Here is a 13,323-nt window from a genome sequence, read left to right on the forward strand (position 1 = left end):
ACCCATGGTTATATAACAAAAATTCTAAAGTACGAAACATTGAAGCAAATATACATTACCATCACCAAATCGAAACATATCGCGGACGAGAGAGAGCCACTGCTCCTGCTTTACTGCTTTTCAGTAGTGTTTACGGGCCAGACCACCTCACTCGGACCAAAATGGGTCTTCTCTGTGGTCTGTGTAACCCTCTCAACCCCCCCGGCTCCCTCTCTCCCTGACGGAAGGAGACACTCGCACTAGTCGTATCTACTACGTAAGGTGTGAGATGAGGTTATGACTACCTTCGAGGACGACCAGCAGCTTCACGAACCGCATCCCAAATAATTGCCTCCCCGTGAGAGAGAGAGAGAGAGAGAGAGAGAGAGAGAGAGAGAGAGAGAGAGAGAGAGAGAGAGAGAGAGAGAGAGAGAGAGAGAGAGTTTTTCTCCACGAAGGGAGGATGCTGCATGATGATGATGATTAGTTTCACTTGGATATTGGTCTCTCCGAAAGAAAAAAAAGTTGGAGGATTAGCTGACGACTGCCTGAATAGGGAAGGTGGGAGGAGGGGGGGGGAAAGATCGTTGGAGGAGGAGGAGAGATCGGACGCCTTTGAGAGAGAGAGAGAGAGAGAGAGAGAGAGAGAGAGAGAGAGAGAGAGAGAGAGAGACTGACTCTTTGAGACTTAAACAGAGGAATGAAATTAACGACGAGGAGCATCCGACTCGGAATGAAATCGAGAGTGGCTTCCCATAAAGTCAAAACCCAGCAAGAGCTGCTGCTGCTGCCTGCCACCACCTCTGTTGTAACACTTCAAAGTCCTTAACATTGTACAATGAACATTACGACACGTGCTGCCAAGCACACCCACACACACACACACACACACACACACCCACGGCCAGATACCACCATGGTAATATCATTTCACAGTGGAAGGTTCTGACCTTTTGCGTTCGCAGACAGACGCACCCTGGAGAGCCGGCGGGGAATCAAAATAAAACAACAAATTCTCTTTTATTTCCAATACACGGCTGGCTTTGTAGCGGGGTGTAACACACGTGCAGTGAGAGAGCGTCGTCTGTGCCGTCAAGCGACGTGTAACACTCGCGCAGTGAGAGAGCGTCGTCTGTGCCCTCATCTTAAATAGTTCGAAGAATGAAGATTTCCAGTGTTTGCACGTTTTACTAACGTGGTGCATGCATCTCTCTCTCTCTCTCTCTCTCTCTCTCTCTCTCTCTCTCTCTCTCTCTCTCTCTCTCCTCCGTTCTGCAGTGTCGTTTTCAAACTTCTGGTTCGTGTTCATAAATCTTTTTTTCTCTTTCTTTCATTGGTACGGGAAGGAACACCCGTGGACGTTTCTCATACTCCCGTCAAACTTTTGACAGCCTCATACAAAGACGTGATTAGCAGGAGCAAGAGGACGAACGCTTCGCACGGAGTCGCGAATCATCGCATGATCTATACGTACAAGCAGAGCCAGTTGTATCTGGTCGGTACCTTGCTCATGGGGGGAGAGAGAGAGAGAGAGAGAGAGAGAGAGAGAGAGAGAGAGAGAGAGAGAGAGAGAGAGAGAGAGAGAGAGAGACGAATATAATTTCTGACACTTGAGTTGGCGTTTGAGTCCCTGATCCTTTCCAGATCCGATACATCGTTATCTCTGCCGTGAACGAACTCGTAAAGGTGAGGGTGTCTGTGTGAGAAGTGAGGTCATCTGACATCATCACTCATGTGTCGACGATGTCTCTCTCTGTGTGTCCCAGTCCCATGCCGTCTGACATCACTTAACAAGAGCTACTTGTCTTATATCATCACACCAGTGCCTTATATAGAGCTACTTGTCTTATATCATCATACCAGTGCCTTATATAGAGCTACTTGTCTTATATCATGATATCCGTGCCTTATATAGAGCTACTTGTCTTATATCATCATACCAGTGCCTTATATAGAGCTACTTGTCTTATATCATCATACCAGTGCCTTATATAGAGCTACTTGTCTTATATCATCATTCCAGTGCCTTATATAGAGCTACTTGTCTTATATCATCATACCAGTGCCTTATATCCATCACTTAGAGGCCCTCCTCTACCCCCCTCGCAACACGCTCTGGCACCAACGTTGTCTGATGAAGACCTAATGGATCAGGCTGTTTGGCGTTTCCCCTAAAGCCGATGGACTATCGTGGACAGGGCAGCCGTGTCAAGGAGGAAGACAGGCAACGCGAGAGACACACACACACACACACACACACACACACACACACACACACACACACACACACACACACACACACAGCCTGTGCCAAATTACTTGCCTCGCTCCATACTATATTTGGAGGAAGCTCATACCCCCTCCCAACAGGATAAGAGAGTTCAAACCCTCCTTCTGCCGGATGGTGGGATTCATACCCACTTCTTGCCGGATAAGAGAGTCCATGTCCCCCTCCCTCAGGCCGAGGTCATACCACCCTCCTGCCGGACAAAGGCGGTCATACCCGCCTCCTGCAGGATAAAGGAGTCCAAACATTTCTCTCCTGACGGATAAGGGAATTCATAGCCACAGCTCCTCCTCTCTTGCCGAACAAGGGAATGCCTCTACCTCCCATCATGCTGGATCAAAGACCTCTAGATCAAGGACCTCAACCTGTTTATAACAACACCAGTGACTTCTAAGTGTATTCTGAAATGACCTAACCACCACCTCACACGCTGTCGCACCTTCCTGTCCCAAACTGAAGGGGATGTCCTGCTGTCGCACCTCCCTTCTCTGAGTAGGGAGGTCTTGCTGTCGCACCTTAGCAGGGGGGGGATTCTAATGTCACATCTTCCCGGGGATCCTTCCGTCGCACCTCCCTACTCTGAGTAGGGAGGTCTTGCTGTCGCACCTTAGCAGGGGGGAGGGATTCTAATGTCACATCTTCCCGGGGATCCTTCCGTCACACCTCCCTACACTGAGCAGGAGGGGCCCTACCATCACACCTCCCTGAAGGACCTGAGGACGACTCTTAATCACGACTCGTCTGTCACGCAATACCACTGCCAGTCCCGACCTGAAACCTCCGAGATAACAAAAGCATCTGGCGAAAATTTCAGGTCAGCACACGCTGCAAAGAGTAGGGTACGAGATGTGAAAAAAAAAAAGCTTGATGCATGCATAAACATACATTGGACAATACCGCCATCCACGGGTGAGGAAACATACCATCTGACTTGCGTAGTTCAACTGCAATACTTGGAGTTCTGTGACTGACCTTCGAGGGGTTTTCCTCATGAACTAATTACAAAATGATGTTCACTACATGGCTGGGGGATAATGAGGAGGAGTGGGCATATGGGGAGATAGATGGCAGCAAACCAAGAAGTGTGGTATATTTATATAAACTGTGTTGCCTCTGCTCAGAGCTTGACCTGATTCGCTTCGTGAGGAGCAATCAGTCATGCCACTGAGCAGAATACAGTGTGACCCAAGATCTGTGATAGGTGGTGGAAAAGGGCGGTACACAACGACTGATAAAGATGTGTGAGAGAACGGTGCAATGGACGGTACCTCTGTACCTGACAAAGCCAGCCAATTCTCACTCTTCTTCTTCTTCCAAAGAAAAATGAATGGTCCATAAAACTCTGTAATTATCAAAAGTACCAGTCTCAATGTTCTTCCATCACGGCAGCGTGAACTTAATTATCCCATTCGTACTGTACGGTTTGTGTGTGTGTGTGTGTGTGTGTGTGTGTGTGTGTGTGTGTGTGTGTGTGACTAAGCCAGGCAGCAGGTGGTGGCCCCTGGTCCCATCACTCACCCCTCCTCCGCCACACGTATCTTTTTATACATCAAAATTCCTCCAAACCCACCTGACAAACACCGTTCATCTTCACACAAACTCTCTCTCTCTCTCTCTCTCTCTCTCTCTCTCTCTCTCTCTCTCTCTCTCTCTCTCTCTTTCCTCCGCAGCACCACACATCGTCCCTCCTCCTCCTCCTCCCCCCACACACACTCCTTTCTTTACTGTTGACACGACCGTAAGATTGGTGGCAAAGGGCGTAAGGGCGTCAGCATGATCCATCGTCAGCGCACTCGTCCCGTACAAGGCAGTAGGTAGGTAGGTAGGTAGGTAGGTAGGGAGATAAGTATGGAAGAGAGTAAATAGGAAGGTATGAGAGTACGTAGGTGGGTACGACGGTGTATGAAGAGGTGTTAGTGTGAGGCTACAGGTAGGTAGGATGGGACACATCAAAGGGCCCGTATAAGGCTACAGGCAGGTAGAACGGGCCAGTATAAGGCTACAGACAGGTAGAACGGGCCAGTATAAGGCTACAGGCAGGTAGAACGGGCCAGTATAAGACTTTGGGCAGGTAGGACGGGCCAGTATAAGGCAGGATACCAGGGCGCCATCGATGGATGAACCAGGTGGTTGGGGTGGCAGTGGCGCAGAGAGAGAGAGAGAGAGAGAGAGAGAGAGAGAGAGAGAGAGAGAGAGAGAGAGAGAGAGAGAGAGAGAGAGAGAGAGAGAGAGATGCGAGAGGACGCCCTGGGAAAACACAAGACATGAAAGAACGGATGTACACAAGAGCCCGTGATCGATACCCGATACGGTGCCGATACTGCCAACCAGCTCTCGTACACACACACACACACACACACACACACACACACACACACACACACACACACACACACACGCACATACAAAGACACACAGACACACACACACAAAGACACACAGACACACACACATATACACCTGCTGCCTCCACCACCACACCAACACACCTGCAAACACACGTGTCAGCACAATTACATCTGCCTCCTCTCTCTCTCTCTCTCTCTCTCTCTCTCTCTCTCTCTCTCTCTCTCTCTCTCTCTCTCTCCCCACGGTGTCGTAAGTACGCAGGGAGCTTCTGTTCCTCTCGCTCATATCTAATTCATGTACTCACTCTTTCTTCCTCTTCACCTCAAACTCACTTTCCGACTCTTTCATTATCTCTCTCTATCTCACATTTTCCCACTCAATTCTTTCTCCCTCTCCCTCTCTCATTTTCTCCCTCCCTTTTTGCCCTCTCCCTCCCTCCCCAGCAATATCTTTCTACCCTAACGAAGTCTATTCTCTTTACAATCAGATCGGTGGATACACACACACACACACACACACATACACACACACACACACACACACACACACACACACACACACACACACACACACACGCTATCTAGCCGATCCGTCTGCCGGTCACTTAACAATACGAAACCGGACCCGGAAAGCAAGATATCAAGTCTCCGGGAAGACCTAAAAATAAACAAGCGCTGTCTTACTGGCTACAGGTCACGGGTCGTCTTCCTGTGTATATAGGTCAATCAGCAGGAGGTGGTGTGTGTGTGTGTGTGTGTGTGTGTGTGTGTGTGTGTGTGTGTGTAGACAGTCGCTAAGACGAGTTAAGAACACGAGAAAAAGAATATATTGCTATCTTTAAAGGTGATCTACAAAGACGTACGTATGTGTGTGTGTGTGTGTGTGTGTGTGTGTGTGTGTGTGTGTGTGTGTGTGTGTTTGTGTGTGTGTGTTGTGTGAGCCTGAAGTACGTGATAAGCAGGAGTCTTATGACCGCCAAGCATGATTGATCCCGGAGCACAATAGTAGGTGGGTGATCATAAGCGGCGGGCGGGGAGGTGTGTCCAAAGCATGATGAGCGTCCAGCATGACAGTGGATGACGATTGCAAACGCGAGCCTTTTGAGGAACGAGCACGGTGGCGCCCCCACCGTAGTTCTGACAACTCCTGCCACTGGCGCTCCAGTCTCTCTCTCTCTCTCTCTCTCTCTCTCTCTCTCTCTCTCTCTCTCTCTCTCTCTCTCCATCATAAGGCTTTTAAAAACTACGTCGCTCGGTACGACTTCCTCTCAATATAACACACGGTCGCCTTGAACGCGTTCCTGACTGCGTCACAGCCACCATCACTGTATATATCCTCGGTGTGTGCGTGTGTGTGTGTGTGTGTGTGTGTGTGTGTATAATAGTCATAGTTGGCACTTGTAATCAAGGTAGAACCCTGATACTCTGTATATGTCTCACTTCGACTTACTTTGTCTTGACGCCATCAAATGCTATATTCTGACGAGACGAGGAATCTCTGGGGGTCTCCTGGGGGGTCAACCTCTCTCACCCTCCTGTGTTGATGTACCGTACCCACTGCACACCTCCAGGCTTGCCTCACCCTAAGCCCTAGTCCAAATGCCCTTCACCCACGCTGTCGCTAGAATGCTTCGTCTGCCTGTGTGTGTGTGTGTGTGTGTGTGTTACTACACGGGTAAAGGTTCTCAAATCACAGTACGAGCAGAGAGATAAAGTCCCTCTCGAAAAGATAAAACGCTCAGGCTTTGAATGACTCCCTCAAGATGTGGAGGCAAATCACTGGCTCCCTGAACGACTCCCTCAAGATATGGAGGATAGACTATGATGTCTTCTACTTTTCCTCTTCCACATCTCCCCTACCTTCACCTGTTCTCTTCCTTCTTCTAATCTTTCTTTCGTATCCTAACCTCTCAACTACACACTATCTCTTCCACTCGTCCTGCTCTCATTTTTCCTCTCCACTCTCTCTCTCTCTCTCTCTCTCTCTCTCTCTCTCTCTCTCTCTCTCTCTCTCTCTCTCTCCCTTCGCCCGCTGTATCTCCTCTCTGTTTTCCTTCAACCGGTCCAATGGCTCCTTGCAGTTTCCCTCCCCCTCTTTACTCATCTTCGTCTCCCCACGCGTTATTACATACCTTACGCGCTTCCACCTCTCTCTCTCTCTCTCTCTCTCTCTCTCTCTCTCTCTCTCTCTCTCTCTCTCTCTCTCCCTTCGTCCTCATTATCTCCTCTTTGTTTTTCTCCTCCCCAAGTCCTTCATCTTCTCTCAATCTCCTTCTCTTCATTCCTCTCACGATCTCATCTCTCTACAACCTTATTATACACTGCTCTCTCTCTCTCTCTCTCTCTCTCTCTCTCTCTCTCTCTCTCTCTCTCTCTCTCTCTCTCTCTCGTGAGCACCCCACCCCACCCCACCCCTACCACCTGCCCGGCATTACGACCCAACAAACTCACTCACTCTTGTCTCATGCTCCAGATTTTCCCTCATATGTCAAGGGTGAGAGAGAGAGAGAGAGAGAGAGAGAGAGAGAGAGAGAGAGAGAGAGAGAGAGAGAGAGAGAGAGAGAGAAAGGGGTGGTACCTGGAGTATGACACCACCATCACAACCACCCTCCCCTCCTCTCCTCTCCCACTAACCCAGTGGCATGACACAAGGTCGGTCCCCGCGCGGCCCTCCACATGACTATCGCTCCTCCAGCTCGTAATCAGAGTACAGGGTTCGTCTGCACCACACACACACACACACGGGTCTCAGCTCAGTGCCGCTCCTCCTGGGTAACATGAGTATTTAACACGAAAGTATACACACACGCACACATTTATACATACATACATACATACATACAGCGACAAAGCAAAATAAAATAAATAAATATATAAATAAATAAACAAATATATATATATATATATATATATATATATATATATATATATATATATATATATATATATATATATATATATGACAAGCAGCAGCATGTATGATATGATGTTTCAGATGTATTTACTCATCGTTACGATTAGGTCAGAGAGAGAGAGAGAGAGAGAGAGAGAGAGAGAGAGAGAGAGAGAGAGAGAGAGAGAGAGAGAGAGAGAGAGAGACCTTACCTTACCTGCGTCTTGGGATAGCTGGATGGATCCAAGGTGGGCAACTTGCATGAGCCAGCCGACCTTCTGACCCCAGCTGACCAGATCTTTTCCTCTTTTCTTCTTCTTCTTCTTCTTGTCTCTCAAACAGGAACTGCAATCTTCACCTTCACTACAGAGCCTCAGAAAATTCCACCACCTCCACACACACACACACTCTACTTTTTAAATTCCTCAGCAACTCGCTGGAGTCTTCACCTTCTGTCCATGATATACACACACATGATCACCTGCTAATGGCACATGGAAGGGGCAACGTATGTAGGTCTCGACACGTTCTCTCGACGTCACGTGCACCTCTGTCTCTCGCCCTCTGAGCCGTCTCGTTGGCCCTTCTGCCACACTGTTATCAGCCACAGACCTCAGCGAGGGTCGCTCGATGCCGTAGCCTCCGCCAGACTCATATCATAATAGCCTGTCTCGCACCCGAGTCTGCCACAGTGAAATATTCTATCGTAATGGGATGGTTTGAAGCCTTCCGCGTGTGCGTTACTAGTGTTGAGTGTGCGTGTGTGGGAAGAGGAATGCGTACTGCGTAAGCTGTGAGAGGTAGAGATTCCCCTCGATGTATAGACAATCCTCTCGTGATGCGTACAGTCGCGAGTCAGTAGTTACTGAAACCCACCTCTGCCAACCAGTCTCGCCAAGACTCGGAGATAACGTCCGCCAACGTATGGACAAAAAGCACTTTCAAAGGCCTCGGAAGATTACACCTCAAACACTATCAACTCGTATCATCCAAGACGACGCGTACTCACTTTTCACGAAGATAGAAACACATAAACCGGCCTCCTGGATATGCGAATTTGTGGTCTTTAACGCACGAGAGAGGTGGAGAGGAGGAGGAGCAAGTCAGTCAGAGCAGAGCTCGCCTCTACCGTCCTCAGCGCACTAGGGTAACACAACCAATGCAGCAGCGGCACACACACACACACACCCTCCCTCGCGCACGTCCGTCCCCACACACACCTCAGGTTGGTATGAGCACCCACTCGCATACACACTCACGTTTTCTTCCCTGCTCTCCTCAAACGCCAGCACCATTATCATCACCTAGTGTGACCTACGCTATTTTCCTTTTCTCTTTTCCAGTAAGGTGGTTCAAGGAGGGTATAAAGAATAGGTGGGACAGTGGAAGGGATACTATGAACTGGGAAGGGAAGACTGAAGTGTGTACAAGTGTATGGTGTAGGTGTTTTATTTCAAGGCACGTGAGTGATTTTTTGAAACTTCTTTTCTTTACAAATGACATTTAAACACATCCCCGTAGACTCGGGATGTGTATTATGTTGTATGTTTGGGTTTTACGAAGGAGATCCACTAAGTTAAGCTAAACAGTGTTCACTATGTGCGTCGATGAATGACTTGGAGCCTCTCTTAACTGCTTCGAGGCTTCGTGGTCACCTAGGGTGTTGTTCCATGTTCTTCCTGCAGTCGAGGCCTTGCATTTATCTGTCATGTGTATCACATACAATACCACCTGGCCTTTCCCACCCTAAGCCCCATCTGGCGGAGGTTTTTTCCCAATATCGTGAAATGAGGTCTGGTTAGGGGAGGTTCAATTTTGGTTCCTTAAGGTCAGCTTAGGTTACCTTAGGTGATTAAATCTCGGTTATTCTAGGGATACGCTAGGTTAGACTAGGTGGAAAGCTCGCGTAAGGTTAGGCTAGTTCAGGTTAGACTAAGAGGAAAGCTTGCAACATGTTAAGGATGGGAAACCGACTTCCAAAAGTTCATGAGGAATACTGCCCCTCCTCGCCCCCTACCTACCTCGAGATACTGAGAAAAAGAAACACGGTAATTCATCGTGGCACAGTCGGGTAAAACCTCTTCCCCCGGCAACACCAGCTGTCGCAACAGCTTCAACCCCCCATGACGAGAACCAACACATTTCTCCGCGATCATCGCATCGCTCCCCTGAGGGAGGGATTTGAACCTTCCTGGTGGGGAGGGAGGGAGGGAGGCAACGACTGAGGGGAGGCCCAATATACTGACACGGGGCCGATTCAGCTACGTCGTAATAACCTCCCACCTCCCTCTTTTTCCCCAAAAATCCACCTAAGGATTTTAAGTAACACCCGCGAAAGATCTGACCTAAAATTTTTCTCTTTCAAAAGGGGTTAGTAACTACCCCACTCCCGTATGCTGGTGTAGCTTACATAAAGCAAAACACACATGACGATACATTCCGCACATTTCAACCAGCAGTAGTTGTGGTAGGAGGAGGAGGAGGAGGAGGAGGAGGAGGAGAAGGGGAACTGATCTATTTTTCTTTTCTAGCTGGGGCTTGAATATCTCCTAAGATGGGAATTATGTCCCCCACCCTCTACCCCGTAAATCCGCTTATGTCGCTCCCAACAATGTACAACACTGACCCATCCTTTGCACATCATAACCCAACGCGACATAGGAAAGAAGGGGGTTTTCCTTGCATAAACAGTATTTGTTTACACACACACACACACACACACACACACACACACACACACACACACATATATATATATATATATATATATATATATATATATATATATATATATATATATATATATATATATATATGTATATATATATATATATATATATATATATATATATATATATATATATATATATATATATATATTTTTTTTTTTTTTTTTTTTTCTTTTCTTTTCTTTTAAACTATCCGCCATTTCCCGCATTAGCGAGGTAGCGATAAGAACAGAGGACTGGGCCTTTGTGGAATATCCTCACCTGGCCCCCCTCTGTTCCTTCTTTTGGAAAAAAAAAAAAAAAAAAAAACGAGAGGGGAGGATTTCCAGCCTCCCGCTCCCTCCCCTTTTAGTCGCCTTCTACGACACGCAGGGAATACGTGGGAAGTATTCTTCATCCCCTATCCCCAGGGATAATATATATATATATATATATATATATATATATATATATATATATATATATATATATATATATATATATATATATATATGGTTGAGCCAAAGCATTTGTAATAACGCTTTTTATTCCAAACACAGGTCGATGTTGCTCTCATATATATACATTCGACTCTGGATCGCCAAAATACGACGAATATGAACTCCTGGTCGCACAACCTAGTCCCATAAACTGGTCGAATAAACCTACCTCTACACAACAAGTCCCAGACGACTGGTCTATACCAACACGACTGGTCGGGGTATCCTCTTCTGTTACGCGACTGGTCGAATAAAGTCGTGCTAGGCGACTGGTCGTATCCCCTCTTGTTACGCGACTGGTCGTAGAGCCAAGGCAAACGACTGGTCGTAGAGCCTATATATATATATATAACCAGACGACTGACTGGTCGTACAGCCTGTGTACAACCAAACTGGTCGTACATCTTAGTACCAAAGGACTGCTTATTTACACTAATGTACGACGCATGGTCGCAATAACGTTGTTTATTTCAACATGTCACCAACGTCGCTCAAGATAAATATCTTATAATTTCCACAACGAGTTCAATGCAATTCTCAAGATTTCCCTCGCGAAAGAAACCCATTCCACCGACAATCCGTTTTCTTTCTTTCTCATTTTTTTTTTTCATTTCGATCCCGACAATTGAATCTAAAAATATATGAGAAATTCCTCCCTCTCCTCCTCAACGATAGATGTCACGAGGGTGTTTAGGTGACAAACAAATGACTCTCGCCTTCGGGGGGTAACACAGCTGGCGGGCGTCCGCCATGGCAAATCGCTTCGTCCAGCAAATTGTCAGGGAAACAATGCGGTCTGCTGCTCACTCCCGATAATCGGGACATATCTGAAAAATCAGTCGAAATAACGGGAATTTTCGAAACACACGTCAGCATACTCAAACTCGCATCCCTTTGGGTGGGGGGAGGGGGGGGGGGAGCTTTGTTGTTTGCCAGGCTCGACAGACTGTAAAAAAAAAAAAACTTTTGATCGTCCAAATCGGCTATTTCCGCACATGTGAAAATCGCACCTCTCTCTCTCTCTCTTTGTGTGTGTGTGTGTGTGTGTGTGTGTCGGCGCGACATGGCGCGGCGAGGTTCTGCGACCTGTATACTGTACATGGCAGAGCCCTGCCTCAAACTCTCCTGTAGACAGCGGTGCAGGAGCGCAAGGATTAAAACTGAACCCATCTCAATTTTACTTATTCCCGTGGAAGGGAGGGATCCATATGATAAAAAGACATAACAAACTAATAAGTCTAAACTATACCTGTGAATATGAGGGACATCATTTGATAAAAATATTATCATATGGGAGAAATAAACACTTCGAACACAGACTCACACATAACGAACCCCAAGCGCTATCGCAGGCATACTGATAATACCCGGATATATATATATATATATATATATATATATATATATATATTGCTTTGTCGCTGTCTCCCGCGTTAGCGAGGTAACGCAAGGAAACAGACGAAAGAATGGCCCAACCCACCCAGGTAGTTCTTCACCGTAAAAATTCACAAATCACGTTGACAATATACATAAAATCTTTACATAAATGATCACTTAGGTACGGACAACTACAAAAGACAGGTGGCTCGGAACACGTAAGTTCCCACTCGACACATCTCTTCATAACCCATCAGAACCAAGTGCTTAAGAAGAAATGTTAAGCGGTAATGAGTGTGTGGGAGGCCAAAGCGTATGTCTGTAAGTCCGTAGGTGTGTGTGTATGTGTGTGTGTGTGTGTGTGTGTGTGTGTGTGTGTGTGTGTGTGTGTGTGTGTGTGTGTGTGGGTGGGAGTGTAAGCTTTTAAACCGTCTCGGTGATTCAAATGATTCTGTAAATTACACAAATTCCTGTGACAGCATAAAAGCTCGAGAAACATTTTCATCTGCACGTGGCCGCGAGGGATGATTCATCCTGATATTCACATGGGAAGGTACTGGATAATCTCTGGTCATTAACCTTTACAATAATAATAACAATAATAATAATAATAATAATAATAATAATAATAATAATAATAACATAAATAATAATAATAATAATAATAATAATAATAATAATAGCAATAATAATAATAATAATAATAATAATAATAATAATAATAATAATAATAATACCATTACTGTTACTCATACTATTAGTAATTCCTTGCTGGAATAAGCGAGTGAGTAGAATGCGTAAACTGAATCTAAAATGCGTAAACTGAATCTACAATGCGTCAAATGAATCAACAATGCGTAAACTGAATCCCATAAAGAACAAAGATGCTAATCTTTACGCAATAGTACAAAATGTCAGGGGATTCCGTCTGCTTTCAATTTGCTACTGTCCAATGAGGACCATCATGGGGCGACCCCTGAACTTAGAAAAAAAAAATAAGAATCAAAGCTTCTCCCACTGTGTATATGACCAGCCAGGGTGCATATCACACCATAACTACACATACCAACAGCAGCGCATCAAGACAGCTTGGAAGATCAGAAGTTCCCAACAAAATGCACACAAAAAAAAAAGATGCTGGGACTCTGGGCTTGGATGATTTAAGTATATCCGAGGTTACAATGGACGACGAATGCCAGCAAGGATGCGGGTGGTACTGAATGATGTATGA

The 13,323-nt window shown here is 46.3% G+C and overlaps 1 protein-coding gene across 5 annotated transcripts in view; it reads right to left on the reverse strand.

Moving 5' to 3' along the window:
- ZnT63C (zinc transporter 63C) overlaps positions 1-13,323 on the reverse strand; it is a 143,137-nt gene that overhangs the window by 68,749 nt on the left and 61,065 nt on the right. Inside the window, exon 1 of one of the 5 annotated variants that reach the window (XM_071681805.1) lies at positions 7,725-8,749. The exons of 2 other annotated variants lie outside the window; for them this stretch is intronic. The gene's annotated coding sequence lies outside the window, so the exon portion shown is untranslated. Of the gene's footprint in view, positions 1-7,719; positions 8,750-13,323 lie in introns of those variants that run through there. 2 more of the 5 variants (XM_071681807.1, XM_071681802.1) reach the window with 2 other exon arrangements.

Source organism: Panulirus ornatus, chromosome 33 (assembly GCF_036320965.1).
Source record: "Panulirus ornatus isolate Po-2019 chromosome 33, ASM3632096v1, whole genome shotgun sequence".
NCBI classification, from domain to species: Eukaryota; Metazoa; Arthropoda; class Malacostraca; order Decapoda; family Palinuridae; genus Panulirus; species Panulirus ornatus.